The following is a 20,261-nucleotide window of genomic DNA, read 5'->3' as shown; positions in this document are numbered from 1 at the left end:
TGGTAGTGCTTTATATATATATATGTTTTATAACAAATGATTTTAAAAGATCCTGCCTGGCATCTGTTTCATTCGCCTAAATAAACGTGTTGTTATTATCACCATGGATAGTGCTCGACTTGGGTTGCTTGTGTCACATCCCTTTGGATTATGTTTAAGAAAATACATGGTATCCTGCATGCACCCAGATTACTTACTTCAGTTTTAGATCTCTTGCTGATGCTGATAAAATTTTACTTATATATCTTTTCCATGTTAAGTCATATATACGAAACAGGGGTACTTTGATGACTATTGAGTTTTCTTCAACAAGACGACATCTCATATACCTGCCCCTCACCTCCAGATTTCTCTGAGAAAAATAATCAAAATAACCTGGAACTCCTCCAACCTCACTGCTTTCCTCTGTGATAGAGTCAGTTGTGTCCAATCTATGAACCAAACCCCCAGGCCTGGCTGAAAACTTCAGCTTAGATGTAGGGCATTCCCAGGTTCCTCTGAGACACACCCACCCATTCTGACCAGTCTACTCATAGCTTCCTTGAAGAAGGATCAGTACAAGGATCCTCATCCTTTACTGTTCATTAAAATCAAATGGAGAAACTTAGAGAATATATCTACCGGTCCTACCTCAGGCTAATTAAATCTGAATCTCTGTGGGTGGTAATTTTTTTTTTTTTCAAAGCTCCTCAGGTTTTAATACGCAGTTAGGTATGTGAACTATGAGATTCATATTTGTAATAAAGTTTAATACACCCAATTTTTTTGAATCATAAATTAGTTTTAAAAATAAACTCTTCCTTAATTTATCTGTGCATATTAATATTTGCCTATTAGTTTCTCTTAAAGACATTTTTAATATGCCAGTGTATGTTAAGATGACAGGGGAAATGATAAATGGAAACAGAAGTGTTAATTGTATTGGGTCAGAATTAAGTTTTAATTACTGTCAAGTCAGAAGAGTCTCTGGAATACTTATAGCTTTTATTACAAAACAGTTCAATTTATACATTTTCTGCTACTGTGCAGGTTTTAAAAACAGTTCTGTTTTCAATTGCATTACACATCTATGGTCATGGTAACTGATTAGCACTGTGAAATAGGAATAATGTATTCAAATAATACATGTTTTTTTTGGAGTGTGTTACTTGTTATTTGAAACAGTGGCATGAGATAAGAGAAAAAATTTAATTCAGAATGCGACCAGGAAAATTACATCTCTCCATGGTGATCTGAGATAAACTGAATACAGATTGGATCATTGAAGATGATTTCAGTTGCAAATACCACATTTCTGATTAAAAATGGCCACTAGAAGTTTAATATATGACATCACAAGAAATCTAGAGTAGATATTTCTAGATATGACTCAGTCATGTCAGGCACCTGGCTTCTCTTAACATTCATCTGCTGTCTATAAGATGTGGACCAAAGCCCAAGCCCCATAACTTACACAAAATATTCAAAGGAGGAAGAAAAAGGAGTTTTACTTTGTATTATAGAAGAAACTCTCTAGAACTCTCAATTACCCTTTTCCAGATCAGGCTGAAAGTAGAGAATGAATCTTTGGCATTTTCAGCTTTTAATAAGGGTGTGGGGTGACCTCTGCCAATAACCAGTTAATGTGGTTAGAAATAGTGTTCAGTAGGCAACTGGTAGAATCTGGAGCAATAAGCCTTTGTCCAAAACACAAATCTTCAGTCATCAAACTGTATGAACTGAGTAAACAATTTTCTGTACAATGTAAAAATAAGGAGCAATATTTAAACAAATGAAAACCTGCACTGATGTGAGTCTCTGTCTATATACTTACTCGAACTTCAGGTACGTAACAAATACATTTGGGATGTATTGTTTGTTAAATGCTCTAGCCTGAAAAATACTACAGTCGGGCTTAGTATAGACTTGAGCTCAGTTAAGGATGAGAACCAGATGGTTATTTGTCCTGAGCCTATACTTTGGGAAATATTCTGCACTGACAACTATTAATAATCTCAAAATATTTAACCCTGACTTTTTTTCTTTGCCAGTGTCTCAAGTGGCTGAAAATCTCCAGAACCATGTTTATTCCAACCCAGTAGCATTTATGAAAGTCTCTAAAGTAGATTTCACTTGCTGCTCGACCTTACACATAACTAGTTAACCTGCCTTATCACAGAGACTCAGTCATCCTTATTCAGCTAAATCTCTGAAGTTGGCCACAGGCCCCTGGGAGCTTCTGATCTAATGCCCTCCTGTTGTCAACAGAAAATGTCCACTGCTTCACTCTCTCACTAGTTTTAATTAATTAAAAACTCCCAGTCATCAGGAAGTCATATGCTCAGCATGCCCCCATGACAGCACAGCTTATCAAATTACCCTGTTCCCTGGGCAAGTTAATTCACCATATTGCTGAATTATTTCCTGTTTTTGTTTCCAATGCCAAGTTGTTTTTTTTTTTCCACTCTCCACTCTGCCTGATGTAGGATGCGTTAATATCTCAAATCTTTTTTTATTTAATAGCATAATCCATGAAACATGGCCAACTGTTTTTTGTATTAAAAGAAATACAATTTTCTCATAACAGCCAAATAAAATTGTATCACTGACTTACCAAGCAATTTGGTAAAGATGCCATAAATAAGTTCAATCTCTTTTCAGTATCACGTCTTACCCACAACACTATCTCCATTATTTTTATTTCAATGTCAGCTGCTTTACCCTTTATATCTGCCACCCCAAATTCTGATCATAGGTTCCATATGCTATTCACCTATTATTCAGCTGGTTGTAAATGGAAATAAAAAACAAAAACACTCCACGCTCCTACCAAAGAGAAAATGTTCACAAAGGAAATCTGATTGCATTTCGTAATATAATCGCATAAAGATGAGCTTACGTGCATTCTAATAAAAGCATAACTGGCATTGTTCCCTACGCCAGTAGCTACAGGAGCACTTTGAATGGCAGGCTCCTTCTAGATCTCATCTCCTATGACAGCTGCTGGTGAACAACAATTACCATCCTTCCCTTCAGCACCTCCCTGTATAACACACTGCCTGTCACTGAAATAGGCACTCAACAAGCCACTCCCTCCGACCTTTTCTTCCAAAGTGCAAAAAATTCATATATAAGAGGACATCATATTATGAATGTCTAATATGATCCTCTCTCTAACTCTACTCTACTCTGACTCATACCAAGAAGTAGATAGCATTTTACAGAAATAATCCAGTATTAAGAAGACAAAAGTTGAATTTCATCTGATTGATTTTATTGCTGAATTATGCAATTTGATCAGCTGTTTACAAACCAAGTCCCTAAGGCTAACTTAGTAATAACTCCCTAACTGCCACGTTCAAGTGAACTTTTAGTTTTGGAGAGTCTTGCATTTATCATCAGAGGATTTTGTAAATATCATATTCATATTTAAATTTAATATACCCTCTTGGCTGATGATCAAGAAATTGAAGTATTGCTCAGCTATGAGCATGCTATTATTTTCTGTCAGACTTTTTCAAATATCTGCCAGTGTGTTTTACAGGCCACTAATAGAATATTCAACACTGAAAAAAAAGTTAATCTGTCAAACATGTGAAATAGATTTTGGTTAGGCAAAAACGAAAGATTTTTTTTAAAACCTCAGGACTTTGCTGAAAACATGTGAATGTGCATTTCAAAATTCTAATGTGGGTGTGTAATCATAATATCCTAATAGGGTATATACCAGAGTATTTGACCAGGAACCATATTTTCTTCTCTTTTACTTCAAAAAAATCATTTTCAGCTGTTATATTAAAATACTTGAAAATTTTTCTTTGCTACTAAAATGTGGTCTGAGAAGAGACAATGGTACCCAAGCCAGGGTGTAGACAGTTTCTGCTCAGGAGTGAGTGTGTGAGTACATGGCACAAAGAGCTGATGCTTGATGTTAAAATTCTGCGGGTGTTAGGATGGTGAATAAGCTGGGAGCTGTTCATACCAGGAAAGGTAGGCTTTTTCGATGGAGACAACCTCCGGAAGCTTAAAAAAAGGAGAAATTTGGAGGCTGCCAGGATGCACACGGCATTGTTCAGGAGAGGAGAGGCTTAAAAAGAGAAAGTCTATGCACTGAATACTGGGAATTCCAATGACATGGACTTTTGTGACTTTGAGGAAAACAGTTGCAACTTGGAGCCATGTGGTCCATAAGAGACTGGGATTTTTTTTTTCCCTTCCCCCAGAGGAGTGATTGCAAGGAAATATATCTCTTTCGGCTTTGTAGATAACCACTGAGCACAAAAGAAGCAGGAGAGCTATTGCCAACTCAAACATTTGAAACCGCAAATTGGTAACTTCTTGCCTCTGCATGCATAGACTTTGTAACTGAGGTTCCTTTATACCAGAGTTTCTCCAAGTGTGATCTTTAGACTACCTGTATCAGAATCACTTTTCAGAACTTTCAGAAAATGCCATTTTCTCACCTAGAACTATGAGATTATCTCTGACAGTAGTCATAAAAGCCTGCATTAAATAAGTGACTCTGTGTTTATTAAGGTTTGTAAAGAGATATTAGAACAACAGGTTTTCTCTCAGGTTATTTAATGCACAGTACATACCTATTTGTAATGATCTGTGTGTGTGTGTGTGTGTGTGTGTGTGTGTGTGTGTGTGTGTGTGGTGGAGGTGGGAAGCAATGAACAGAGGCAGGTTGAGAGCTGAAGTTTGCAAAGCCTGATAGTCTGGGCTTGGTTATGAAAATGACCTTTTTCCCGAGGGTGGAGGGTATGGCAACCAGGGCAACTGCAGAAGGTATATGAACAAGCACTGGTGACTCGGAGATGTGTAGGATTATAGCTGATTGATGGCTGTGGTACACTACATAAGTCCCTTCCTCTGTGAAATAAGTCCTATTATGGTGATAGTTTTCAAAAACAATTATGAGAAACAAACTAGATAGGCTGAAACATATAATACAAAATATATATTTAAATGTGACCAATAAAATGATAATAAAAATGGTTTTTTTTAGGAATGTGGTTGTCTTTTTACATCCAAAGCATCTCAGAATTCATTATTTTGGAAAATTGTTATCACTACCCATCACTCTCCAGCCAGTATATGAAAGTTTAACTTAACAAGTTGGAGTCATTGGGTTAAACAATTTAAACAACTATCAACTTATCTAATCCTTATTTTTGGTGCTCATTAATCTTGGAAAGCTCTTTTCAGGAAGACAAATACACTGTAAGTACAGATAACAAGTAGTGAAAGTTTTCATTCTATTACAATTTGCCACCAATATTGTTTATATATGAGAGAGGGTTTGTGAGCTAAAGGTGTGATTGCAGGGAGGAGATCACTTTTGACCCATCACTGATTTCACAGAGCATGGTGGTATCTTTTGGTTTTAAGGTTAACATTTTAATGAAGCGATAATCAGTCTTTAAAATAAAAGGTGAATAAGGTGGGAGCTGTTCATACTAGGAAAGGTAGGCTTTTTCGATAGAGACAACCTCCGGAAGCTTAAAGAAAGGAGAAATTTGGAGGCTGCCAGGATGCACACAGCATTGTTCAGGAGAGGAGAGGCTGAAAAAGAGAAAGTCTATACACTGAATACTGGGAATTCCAATGACATGGACTTTTGTGACTTTGAGGAAAACAGTTGCAACTTGGAGCCATGTGGTCCATAAGAGACTGGGATTTTTTTTTTTTCCTTCCTCCAGAGGAGTGATTGCAAGGAAATATATCTCTTTGGGCTTTGTAGATAATCACTGAGCACAAAAGAAGCAGGAGAGCTATTGCCAACTCAAACAATTTGAAACTGTTACTGTTAATATAAATTATTATATAACATATATATATAACATATTATATAACTTATATTGCTCATTATATTTCTTCATCAATAACCCATAAACATGAGACATCTCAGAGTCACCAGTGCTTGTTCATATACCTTGTTCATCAAACTTAGGAGATTTTTTAAATGGGCTAAAATCCCATAGGTTTTAAATACTGCGACACAAGCAGCAAGTACTCATTAATCAGTATGTGTTATTTCCACATCCTCCCTCCTTTCGTCTGCCCCCTCTCCTCCCTTCCTTTCTCTTCTTCAGGTCCGTTTTTCTTTCCAAAATTTTATATTCTAGTATTACTTCTGAATGGGCCAATAATAAACAGGTATAAAATGGAAGAGGGAAAATGTTCCTCTCACTCTCTGTTACTCAATTTCCCTTCCTAGAAGAAATAACTTATGGATTTCAAAAATATTTCCAGAGATATCTTTATATGTTTCTATTACTTATATACATAAACATAAATACAACATACATATTATATGTATTTTTCCTCTTTATTGCACAAAAGGTTATATATGCTGTTCTGAATCTTAAGTGTCATTTTAAAATCAACTCATTTTTCTGCCAAATATAAGCAATACTTAAATGAATTTTAAAAACATAATTCAATTCTAGAACAAGCACACATTATAAGGTTGATAAGTAAAAGACAACATGTAGAAAAATATTATGTCATAAAATTAATTTCATTGATATTCCTTATTTCTTAGATTGTGATAATCCCTCTTCCTCACTTACTTTGATTCACTGATAATTTTTAATAGGTGCACTCAAATTTATGAAAGTTCTTCTGTGAATTTAAAAATGAAATTTGAATAATGTACTTATTCTATTTCCATATCAAAATTATCACAGAGGGAGGGACTTATATAGCACATCACAGCTGTGAAATAAGTTCTATTATGGTGACAGTTTTCAAAAATTATTATTAGAAATAAATTAGATAGGCTGAAGCATATAAAAATATATTCAAATTTGACCAATAAAATGATAATAAAATAATAATAATAATGGTATTTTTAGAAGTGAGGTGTCTTTTTATATCCCAAACATATCAGTACTCATTATTTTGGAAAATTGTTTTCACCACCCATCATCACGGAGGCAGGGACAAATAATTTTGATGTGGAAATAGAATAAGTACATTTTCAGAATTTCATTTTTAACTCACATACAGAAAAATGTTCATAAATTTGAGCATTATCTTTTCCTTGCCTCCTACTGGTCAGTGTTCTCTTAAAGTTAATAATTTAAGAACAGGTCTATAGATGGCTGTTACTCAATTTTTCTTCTTTCCCTTAGACCATAACTTGGTGCTTGACCTTCTTGTCTGAATCTGGTTTCACTCCTTGCCCAGGAAAAACTTCTCCAGCACACTTGCTTTTTTTCTGTTCTTGAGATCACCAAGGCTTTCTTGTAGAGCACCCTGCCCTCTCCTTAAAATGTTCATTCTTCAGCTGTTTCCAAAGTCTTATCTTTAGGGTTTTTTCTCTGAGATCTGAGTATCTTATGTGAATAAGGTGTATCTTTTATATCAGTTATCTGCCAAGATATATTCTTCCCCTGTCATAACCTCCAATTCTTAAAAGTATGTGTTTTCTCACTCACTTATGCTCTGATAAATACTTGATAAATCAGCAGATTGCTAATCTAGGTCCCAGATGCTGTGAGTGTAGATAAAGCCATAGTCTTCCTTCCCAAATAACTCCTTGTATAAACTAACACATAGACCAAATGCACATATGATATCTGGGGCTATGTGGATGAGAGTCACTTACAATCAAATGGAGTAAGTGATAGCTCTGGTTTCTATTCTGTTGGGTCCTATGAACTGAACTTGAGGATCTGTGGCTAGTACAGAAAAGTCCAGAAATAAGCAGAACCAGAAAAAAGATTGTTTTTTTGTTATTCTCTTGTTTTCTTGATTTTTTTGAGTCTTAGAAAACATACAGGTAAGAAGTAGTCATGATTTAGCAGGAAAAATGTTAACTAATCTAGAACTAAAAATAATAGGTTCAGTTCCTAGAGACAAAAGTGTAGTTTTGAGTGGAGGAAAAACAACAACAACAACAAACCTTTACCTTGAGGTCTGGATAGTATCTGAAATCTGTCATGGAAAGCCAGTAGTAACTGGGCATCATTCAGTGACTTTGCAGGAAATTAAAGGACTAGTGAGACCCACAGTGGGGGAAACAAAATAAAACTGGTGTGGATACTGCAGAGTGATCAGTTGACAGACTGATTCTGAATATATATGAGAAGCCTTTTACCCAGCTCTTCGCAACAATGGGCTGGTGCTTTGAGAATAACCAATTCCTAGCAATCAGACTCGGAGAAGACAATGGCATCCCACTCCAGTACTCTTGCCTGGAAACTCCCATGGATGGAGGAGCCTGGAAGACTGCAGTCCATGGGGTTGCAAAGAGTGAGACAGGACTGAGCGACTTCACTTTCACTTTTGACTTTCATGCATTGGAGAAGGAAATGCAACCCACTCCAGTGTTCTTGCCTGGAGAATCCCAGAGATGGCAGAGCCTGGTGGGCTGGCGTCTATGGGGTCGCACAGAATCGGACATGACTGAAGCAACTTAGCAGAAGCAGCAGCAGCAGCAGCAGCAATCAGACTAGTAAGGGTTAAAAGTGAAGTGACAGTCACTCACTCATGTCTGACTCTTTGTGACCCCATGGACTACAGCCTGCCAAATTCCTCTGTCCATGGAATTTTCCAGGCAAGAATACTTGAGTGGGTTGCCATTTCCTTCTCCAGGGAATCTTCCCAACTCAGGGATTGAACCTGGGTCCTGTGCATTGCAGGCAGATTCTTTATCATCTGAGCCACCAAAAGTTGACATAATTTATTCATTAATATTAAATACATATGCATATATTTATATACATATTTATAATGTCCCTAAAAGTCTCAGAATGAAAAGTCTAGGCCATCTGGGGTACTTTGGTAGGGTTTACATCTGAGGATTGATTTTCAGTTTGGAGCATCTTGACCATTTTCTTTGCCATTTTTTTCTTGTGTGTGGTGCCATCAATTTCTTTGATCAATATGCCACTGTTTTAGCATCACTTTTCTAGGAAGGATTGTATTTTAGGTTTATCAGCAGGCCAAAGATTAGTTGAAAGCGTTATTGTTTAAACTGCAGAATTTGTTCCATATGTCTATGCCTCACTGAAAACTGTCAGGAAGCTTGCCCTTCTACCTATAGATCACTGCCTTTCTGCTGTGCCTGACACACATCTCCATATAAGCATCTTCCCATATTAAATTTTCTGAATATCCAGCAGACAATAACAGGTTAAAGCTCATAAGAATCTCTATATATAGCCTCCTAAAACTAATCTTGTGGTATTTTTGATTATTTCCAGAGCGATTTGAATCCTTATTAATATTTTAATATTAAATTAAATTTTATGCTCTAAATAAATAGCATGATGGCAGGTTTTAATGAGGAATAACTGAGAGTCAGAGAGTAATACCAAGGTTAGAAGAAAAGAGGTGGCTGTTTAGTTGCTAAGCTGTGTCCAACTCTTTGGAGAGTCCATGGACTGTAGCCTACCAAGCTCCTCCGTCCATGGAATTCTCCAGGCAAGAATACCAGAATTGGTTGGCGTTTCCTTCTCCATGGGGATATTGCTAATCCAGGGATCAAACCAGTGTCTCCTGCATTGGCAGGAGGGTTCTTAACCCCTGAGCCACCAGGGCTTCCCCAGAAGAAAATATAGATATGCATAAATCTCAATTTCAAAGCTCCCTACAATTTGAATAACTGTAGCTTGAAATACATAGCTTTTGTGATATTGACTAAAACATAAAGTACATGGAACTAAGCAAACTTCATGTATTCACAATACATAATTATGATCAAAAGATTAGCTTTCTGGTGCAGTACATGGAATAAAACTAATTCATATTGAGAAAAATCCATATTCACAATTCTGGAGCATTATATCAATAATAATGTAGAAAAAAACTGAACAGCTACTCTACACAACAAATTATGAAAAATACTCACATATAAAGTTTTAATTTTCCCCAGTTTTATAAAGATCTACTATAGTCTAGGATTAATGGGCCCTTTACTTAAAAGAAATTTAAATTATAGAAACCTCACAGGAACAAAGTTTTGATGCTTCCAGTGAGACTTTTTTGGAAAATACATTGTGGGGAAGTAAAGTAGACCTATTATTATACACTGTGAGTTAAGAAGAAAATCAAAGGGCCTCTTACCTCTCCTCATTTAAAGTTTTGCTTAAAAAATATGGCATTTGTTTTCAACAGTATGGTTGACAAGAGGTCCTAAAACACATCTTAAAAAAAAAAAAAAGAGAGAGAACACAAAGAGATCCTAAGGGAGTATCAGTGGTAATAGTGCATACTATATCTTACACTGGGTAGTGGGTTTGAGAGAAGCCTTATTTCTTTCCCTATTATGTTGTATTTCACATAAACATATGTTATATATATGTGTGTGTGTATGTGCATGTTTTCCTACATTTTATTTGTAACAATTATTTTATAATAGTAAAGAAAAAATCAGGATACACAATTTCACTTACATATTCTAACGATATAAACAGCAATCAAAATCTTGTGTCTAGAAGAAAACTAGAAAGAAAAATACCAAAATCATAATAGTGACTGACTTTCATTTGCAGGAACGTTGGTAATTGCTTTTCCTCCCTTTAAAAATGTTCTGTCCTTTTAAGTTTTCTATAGTGAGTATACTTGCATATAATGTTTATTTATTTCATGAATAGAAATAAAAATAAAATGAGATAAAAAGCAAAAATTATGTTCATATAAAAATGGAAATGGAAATTATGTTTATTATAATAGCCATACTTGTTCATATCAGCTTTATTTATAAAAGTTAAAAGCCGGAAACAATCTAAATGTCCTTCCAAGGTAAACGATACAACAAACCATGTTATGCCCATACAGTGGATACTACACAGCAATAAAAAGAAACAATCTAATGATGTATCAGCTATCTGGATGCATCTCAAGGCCATTATAATGAGTGAAAGAGCCAATCTTGAAATTTCTATATATCAGATTATTCCATTTGTACAATATCAAAGTTACATAGGGACAGAAAACACAGCAGTGGTTAGGAATGGCAGTAGGGAGGAGGGTGAATGTGACTACTATTAACTGGTGACATGAAGATCTCTGTGGTGACGGAATGGTTCTCTATTTTGGTCGTAGTGTTAATTCACATGAATCTACACATGTGATAACATGCTATTGGACAATTTGCACTTATCGTGCCAGTGTTCACTTCCTCAGCTTGATACTACACTATAGGTATATAACATAAAATATGAAAATGAGGAGAATGGGTGAAGGGTAGCTGAGTATGTACTATCTTCATAATTTCTTGAGAATCTATATTTCAAAATCAGTGTGAAATTTTCTTCTGATCTTTGAATTTTCTACAGTGAATATTTCTCTGATTATGAATGAAATTCATTAATTTTGTTATTTAAGAGGAGTAGTCATATGTAGAAACATTTTACAGATACTACCTTTCTTCCTTACTTCCTATTCCGGTTGTGACTCAAGTGAAATAAAAGTAAATTTAAAATTCCATCAAGGTATTAACAAATTGAAAATAATGTTAAGATCAAGAGTAAAATTTTGTTAAAAACTTGGGTGAAGATGAACTAAACTTGCTTTGGGGCAGAGTCTAATGCAAGAGTTCAGTGTTAAGTAACACAGATTTGGTCCCTGGTCTCAGGAAGCTTGCACTACAGTGAGCAGAGAGAAAGGAAAAGGAAAAACAGAAACTAAATAAATGCTTGAAGATACTGGTACCATCAATGAAGGAAGTGAGCTTCTCAGGTGGCACTTCCATGGTGGGTCAAATGGTAAAGAATCTGCTTGAAGTGAGGGAGACCCACGTTCAATCCCTGGGTTGGGAAGATCCCCTGGAGAAGAGAATGGCAACTCACTCCAGTATTCTTGCTTGGAGAATTCCATGGACAGAGGATCCTGGTGGGCTACAACCCATGGGGTCACTAAGAGTCAGATACAAGTGAGCAACTAACACACACACCCATGAAGGAAACAGAGAACTGACATATTAAATAACAGTGAAGTTCTAATTCATAAAGGTTGCTAAAGCAGAGAAGGCCTCTCAGGGGAACTTTTTAAGCTGAGACTTGAAGCAGTTGGAGACACATTAATTAATAAGAAGCGCTCTAGAACATTAAAAAGAATTCTGACTTTGCATAATGTGGTTTTGCCACAATCAAGAGCACATATATATTTGGAACATATTTCTACTGGACACTATTCTAGTCTATTCCTGGCACACAGAAGATACTTAATGTGTGTTGCATAAATTCCTGAGTATTAATAACATGGCACATCACAACTAAGTCTTTTGCAAATAAGGAAAGATAATGAATAAACAAAGAGAATTTAAAATATGACCTCTATTTCAGCTGAAAAATTGAAACCTAAAATTTAAAACTATTTAAAATAATGTTCTCATAGAATTGTTTTATGTTTTCATGTTGACTCCTAGCCCCATCTCCACTTTATTATTATTATTTCAAAAGAATTCTATTCCTCTATGTTTTAACCCTGGACTTCAAATAGTCCCTAGTAAAGGCATAATAGTTTCTAATGTGCCTTTTTAAATGAATTACAGTCTGCCTGATTAAAAAATAACGTGTAATGGTTGCAGGAGATGTTATTTAAAGCTTAAAATATGATCCAATAATAGTAAAATTAGCATTACAATTTATGTAGCTGTGTACACTGTGAGAACGTTATATGCCAGGTTGTCTGGGTTCCTCTCTCAGTCCCCTGCTCTCAGGCATCCTCTGTGATTGCTTCTGAGTCATCTGGTCCTAGTTCTAGAATCTAGACTGATGATAAATCACTGAGGTTCAAAAATGTTGCTCACTCAGCTTCTGACTTATTAAAGTGATGAGGATTTTTCAGGTTCAGCTTTAATGCCAACACTTAAAAATAATGGGTCCCTGTTCTTCCTGTTGCCAGTGGATATTTTTCTCAGTTTTTCAGCAGTTCTCAGAGAGAAATACAGGCCTACTGTGCAGCTTTGTTTAACAGCTGGAAGGGCAAAAGCAGATTAAAATTCAATAAAGCTCGAGTAAGTTGTGCATCTACCTAAGTAATAACCTGATCAGTATTCATAATAGAATTACAAGCCTTGTTACCTCAGAGGGCTTATCTAATGGAGGGATTAGCATGTTCTGGAATTTCATTTCACAGTGTGGTGAACCCGCCACCCTGACACCACTGCTCAATCATCAAATACAGCAAAAATGCAAATAAAAGTGTTACAAGGGGGAAATGGACAGAGTTTAGAACAAGTGGTGGTGGGTTAGAGATATTCATCTTAATTTTGAATTCTTCAATCTGTTGTGGCCGAAATTACTTCTTTATTCTTGAATTTTTATAGACCTGTGTGATTTTTACTAGGTAGTAAGAGTATGGATGAGCTCAGCCTATGGATTACTCTAAAAGTGTAAGCACTTTAGAGAAATTCCTAATAAAACATAAAAGCAAAAACAAACCAGAAACTCAAGAGAAAAAATAGAAAATAGAGTAAAAGAATCACTAAATGGTACTCTTAATCAGATATGTCATTTAAACTATACAGCAATGGCTGTTTGTATACATTTTTTTTTCATGAACCAAAGTTTGCCTTGACCATTGTGCATGCTTGTGTCAAGAAGAACCACAAAGGAAAAAGAGGGAAGGCAGGAGTACTTGCAGCATCCTTCCTAGTGTAACCGACTATCAATTCTAAAATTAACTATTTTCATAAAATATGAATCTGTGCATTCCTAAATAACACCATGCATGCTCACAGTCTGCCTAAACAATAATTGAGTATATACAAATTTTACAATCTTGATTTATCCTTTTTCCATGGTTGCTGTTCCAGCAGTAATTTTTAAAGCACAAATAAATCTAGAAACAAAGAAAAGTTATTTCTTATTTAAACTCCTAGATGATTTATAGGCTGCTGAGCAGTGCAATAAGAGTAAAACTCTCTCTTTCTCTCAGGCATTTAACAGAGTACACTTTTAAAGACAAACTATGATCTATTGAAGTCACATTAGCACAGACAAAATACTGTCTTTTCTAACTTTCCATAGCCAGTTAATGACTGGTTAGGGTCAATTATAGAACATAGTATAGTTAGTGGAAAGACACTGAGAGATTAAAAGTGTGTGTGTGTGTGTGTGTGTGTGTGTGTGTGTGTGTATACATGTGCACAATTCTCTGCTATAGCTTTTTATATTCTTTGAGAGAAAGTACAATTTAAGGCCAATAGACTACAGATCACAGGGAATACATCTATAGCTCTAAAAAAAAGAAAAAAAAACAACATGGTTTATTGACTTACTGCCAGGATGAGATACATATCATAAGAATGAAGCGTTAGAGTGATGTTGATAAGGTTTAGACTTGTGCTACATGATTCTAAGAAGGGATAAGGGCTGATTTGGATGGGATGCTATCAAGAACTGGGGGCAGTTCAGCAATTCAGTGTCTTATTTATGTTTATAATGTGGGAGTGTGAAGAGAGAATGAAGATATCATTGGTAAAAAGACAGAAATTACTCAGAAGAAAAGATGATTAGTCATTTTGTGCCTGGGAGATAGCCTTGGGTATATTCTTTTAAAAACATTATGTTCTGTTGTCCTTGCCCCAATCTTTTTAGAATCAGTGTTGATATTTTCTTAGGAATATCATCATCTCAACAAGTACCATGTTACAAAACAATTCACTTTATTTTATTGCAGTACTTGTCCATATCCATGTGTCACAGACTGTAACCAGAAAAATCCTAACAATTACAGGTTATACAAATGGCTTTGCAAAAGAGGAATTAAGTAAGATGCTTCTTAATATTAAAGCAAACACTCCAAATGACTGGAAAGAGTGAAAATATTTTTTCTAACAAAGATCCTCATCCATCTAGTCAAGGTTATGGTTTTTCCTGTGGTCATGTATGGATGTGAGAGTTGGACTGTGAAGAAAGCTGAGTGCCGAAGAATTGATGCTTTTGAACTGTGGTGCTGGAGAAGACTCTTGAGAGTCCCTTGGACTGCAAGGAGATCCAACCAGTCCATTCTGAAGGAGATCAACCCTGGGATTTCTTTGGAGAGAATGATGCTGAAACTGAAACTCCAGTATTTTGGACACCTCATGCGAAGAGTTGACTCATTGGAAAAGACTCTGATGCTGGAGGGATTGGGGGCAGGAGGAGAAGGGGACGACCGAGGATGAGATGGCTGGATGGCATCACGGACTGGATGGATGTAAGTCTGAGTGAACTCCGGGAGTTGGTGATGGACAGGGAGGCCTGGCGTGCTGCAGTTCATGGGGTCGCAAAGAGTTGGACACGACTGAGTGACTGAACTGAATTGAGCTGAACTCCGTTTCACCAACCTGAAGAAAATCATTTACTTTTCTAAGATTCAGTGTTCTATTTCAGGAAATTAGGATGATTAACCCATTTAGGCATATTTCAAAAGGTTAAAATAAAGAATTGACAATATAAAGAATCAATATATTAATGATTTTGCTTGTTGAAATAATAACAATAGTAAGCATTCATATGTTGTTCCAAGTACTTTACATATATTAAAATGCTCTAAGTACTTTATATATATTAATCCACTTAATATGGATAATATTTTTCCCCCCAATCAGAGGCTAAGTAACTTGCAAGATCACACTGTTAAGTAGCAGAAATGCTATTCAGATCAAAGTTGCTGTCTCCCGAGTCCTTGCTTGTAGAGGATACAGATAAATGGAGTTCACCTTAAAAGCAGTGTTAAAGGTACTGGTATCTGGGGCTTCTGTCCATGTGATTCATTTCCAGTGATGGATATGGTGCTGCAGTCATAAAGCTGGCCTTAGTTTTTAGAGTACAGAGAAATCTCCAACTATTTGTTCGACTCAGCAACAACAAAACTTGAAGCATGTGAATCCAATAACAGTTTCTTTAATATATGAATAGTCACAGATTTGGGAAAATTGTTATAGCTCCTCAGTTTACAGAGTAAAACAGTAATTTTTTTTTCCTAATGCTTTTTCTTTACAACCTTTTCTACTCAGCCAACTCTATTCTTTGAACAAAATTTTATAGATATTTCTTTTTAGCACATGTGCTGCCAAAGCAAACACAGATTTTTCTTATAATTACATTTTAAGTAAATTTTAATCCCAAATAATACTATAACCCATAACAAGCATTATAGGAATTTAATTGTTCTTTCATCCTCATAAAATAATCCAATATATTTTTTAATCTAGAAAATTACAATAATATGGTGCTGCTCTATAATAAATGATCACTGAGCACCCAAGATATGCTCCAGAATTATTCTAGATCCAGGAGAGTCACCAAAGTAGACACAAAGCCTCACAAACTGGGTTTGAGGGAAGGAGGAGAAAGGATGGATAAACAAAATGGTATTCCTAGTGTATTTAATACTGGGTGGGGGATGGGAGGACTGGGGGTGGGCAGATCAGTTTTTAGAATCCTCATTTTATAATAAAATTATTTTCAGTAACAATCATGACACAAAATTAATAAAATAATGACGAGAAAAAGGCAGTAAAAATCTTCTTCTGTTGAGATACATATGTGTATATAAAGCAATGCCATAATAAGACAAACAATAATATTACAGTACAAAAAGGAAAAGCAAAGTATTAGATTAATACTTCTTAATTACACTGAGTTTTTTAAATAAAATGAGAAAAAATTACATCTATATTTTGATCTGTTATAGTGATGAATAATAACAGTACGGTTTAATAATTTAAAAGAGCAGTGATTTTTTAAAAGTAGTTTTAATTTTAAAAGACATTATTCAAATTTAATAAAATATTTTATTACTGAAATGTTAAAAAAAATTTAAACTGATATTTACCAAATAAAAATATTACTTCTTGCATCTTGTGCTCTCTTTCATTGTTTTAATTATATATATAAGAAATAACCAAGTGGCCACATAGAATGGCTTAACTAAAGTGACTCAAAATTTTTTTTCATTTTTACTGTAACTCCCATTGTTTGCTTTGAATTTAGTGTTTACATTTAGGAATACGCACTATCAACTGGGGTTGGAGACAGGAATTACAACCAAAGTTAACTTGAATGGTTCTAAACCATTATAAGCTTAGACTCTAGATGAGTATGTTTGTTGAGTCCACATATAACTGGCAATTCTCCAAGTAAGCTGATATATAAAATGTTTTTTAAAAGATGAGTAATAAAATATGTTAATCTCAGGTTTTTATATTTATCTTATTAAAATGGAAAACCAATACCATTGTTTAGAGCCTTTATCAGAGAAGAATAACATCACTTTTTAATAACCAATTTTTAAAAGAATTTCCAGTGCACTGTGACATTAAAAGTAAGACTGACGTTTAGTTTATTACTGATTTTGGATTACAACACATAACCTCCTTATTGGACCTAGGCAAACTACTCTCCTATTTTGGTACCTGGTAAGCCATGGGAGGGTGAGAAAGAAAGATGTAATAAAAAATAGCAATTAGTCTACTCTTTGAGTTGAAATCACAGATCAAAATAAATGGTTTTTATTCAGACTGACTCTGAAAGTAATCTGAATTTTAAAATTAATTTCATTTGTGATAAATCAAAATTCTGAATTGAAATTGAAAACCATCTAAGTAAGGAATTTAAAATTAAATTAAATTTAAAACCTAACAGCAGACTTGATTTAAATTATTTTAATTTACATTAAATTAAAATTCAGAAGCATCTGAGATGAATCAGAATTAGTCATAATATTCACCTCATATATGAAATACTGAAATTTTGATTTCCAATAAGCTGTAATCAGGCTCTACTGACTTGATAGCAGTTTGCAGAACTGTTTGATAAAAAAGATCAAAAAAGCCTAGAATAAGATAACAAAAGTAAATGTGGTGGGAAGAAATTATAACGGGTCAAATGATTAATCCCTCCAATGAGATTTACATTATCTTCAAATATGAAACTGGATTATAGAGGATAAGAAAATAATAACGGAATATATTTCTATTGAAATGATAAAACTCTGATCATTTATGATGGAACATATTTTTCTAAGTACATCTCCATCAGAGTAGCTGTCCCTCTGCTAGCTGAACCTTGTTCACCACTAGAGTGGTGTGAGGGTCCATGAACCTCTAAACGCTCCTGGCACAACTCCCTTGGTCCATATTAGCTACTTCATCACTAGAAATTTCTTGAAAGAAAAGTTTCAATTTGACAAGGAAGTTGTAATTAGAGCCTATCTTTTATACTCTTTAAAGACACCATCAGGAAAATTCCACTGAGTCCACCTCTGTTTATGTCATTCACTACCTGCAAGTCAAGGCCCTGGCTTTTATCCCTTGTGCTCTATGTACCTTCTAATCTGATTCAAGACCCATGTATCTCTAGTTTTTCAAATCTTTTGCTATTCTCTCTGAATTTATGGACTGTTACAAACAAAGCTCCCAAATGGTCAACATCCTTTCAAATCCAGAGCACCTTCTTGCTCCAGAAGACTCCCAGCCCCTGAGCTAGACATGTGTGGAGGAATATCTGCCCAGTCACTGGAGACTTCTTTTGACATTAGTGGATATATATAGTAAATTCATTTTTAAAAAAGTAATCATAATATACTTTTTCAACTTTATACTGCCCCTTCAACATATATATGTATGTATATACACACACACATATATTATACTTACATATACACATACACATGCAAAAATGGGGAAAATAAAGGAGAGAAACAGCATGGACCTAAAAAAAGCAGAAGATATTAAGAAGAGGGGGCAAGAATACACAGAAGAACTATACAAGAGATCTTGATGACCCAGATATCCACAATGGTATGATCACACACCTAGAGCCAGACATCTTGGAGTGTGACGTCAAGGAGGCCTTAGGAAACATCATGACAAACAAAGCAAGTGGAGTTGATGGAATACCAACTAAACTATTTCAAATCCTAAAGAGCTGATGCTGTAAAAGTGCTGCACTCAAATGCCAGCACATTTGGAAAACTCAGCAGTGGCCACAGAACCGGCAAGGATCAGCTTTTATTCCAATCCCAAAAAAAGGCAATGCCAAAGAATGTTCAAACTACTGCACAACTGAACTCATTTCACACGCTAGCAAAGTAACGCTCAAAATTCTTCAAGCCAGGCTTCAACAGTATGAGAACTGTGAGCTACCAGATGTTCAAGCTGGATTTAGAAAAGGCAGAGGAACCAGAGATCAAATTGTCAACATCCGCTGGATCATAGAAAAAGCAAGAGCATTCCAGAAAAATATCTACTTCTGCATCATTGACCACGCTAAATCCTTTGTGTGGATCACAACAAACTGTATACAATTCTTTAAGAGATGGGATTAACAGAGCATCTTATCTGCCTCCTGAGAAATCTGTATGCATTCCAGAAGCAACAGTTAGAAATGGACATGGAACAATGGATTGGTTCCAAATTGGAAAAGGAGTACCTCATGGCTGTATATTGTCACCCTGCTTATTTAACTTCCATGCAGTGTACATCAGGCAAAATGCTGGACTGGAAGAAGCATAAGCTGGAATCAAGATTTCTGGGAGAAATATCAACCTCAGATATGCAGATGACATCACCCTTATGGCAGAAAGAGAAGAGGAACTAAAGAGCCTCTTGATGAAAGTGAAAGAAGAGAGTGAAAATGCTGGCTTAAAACTCAACATTCAAGAAACTAAGATCATGACATCTGGTCCCATCACTTCATGGCAAATAGATGAGGAAACAATGGAAACAGTGACAGGCTTCATTTTCTTGGGTTCCAAAATCACTGCAGATGGTGACTGCAGCCATGAAATTAAAAGACACTTGCTCCTTGGAAGAAAATCTATGACAAACCTAGATAGCATATTAAAAAGCAGAGACATTACTTTGCTGACAAAGGTCCAAATAATCAGTTATGGTTTTTCGAGTAGTCATGTATGGATGTGAGAGTTGGACCATAAACAAAACTGAGCGCTGAATAATCGATGATTTGAACTGTGTTGCTGGAGAAGACTCTGAGAGTCCCTTGGACTGCAAGGAGATCAAACTAGTCAATCCTGAAGGAAATTATCCTGAATATTCATTAGAAGGACTGATGCTGCAACTGAAGCTCTATTCTTTGGCCACCTGATGCAAAGAGTCAACTCATTAGAAAAGACCCTGATGCTGGGAAAGACTGAAGACAGGAGGAGAAGGGGAGGACAGAAGACGAGATGATTGGATGGCATAACTGACTCAATGGACATGAGTTTGAGCAAGCTCCAGGAGATGGTGAAGGACAGAAAAGCTTGGTATGCTGCAGTTCATGGGGTCACAAAGAGTGGGACTGAGCAACTGAACTCAGTGACACATACAC

Source organism: Budorcas taxicolor, chromosome 4 (assembly GCF_023091745.1).
Source record: "Budorcas taxicolor isolate Tak-1 chromosome 4, Takin1.1, whole genome shotgun sequence".
Taxonomy (NCBI): domain Eukaryota; kingdom Metazoa; phylum Chordata; class Mammalia; order Artiodactyla; family Bovidae; genus Budorcas; species Budorcas taxicolor.
Note: the sequence above shows the minus strand (reverse complement) of the source record.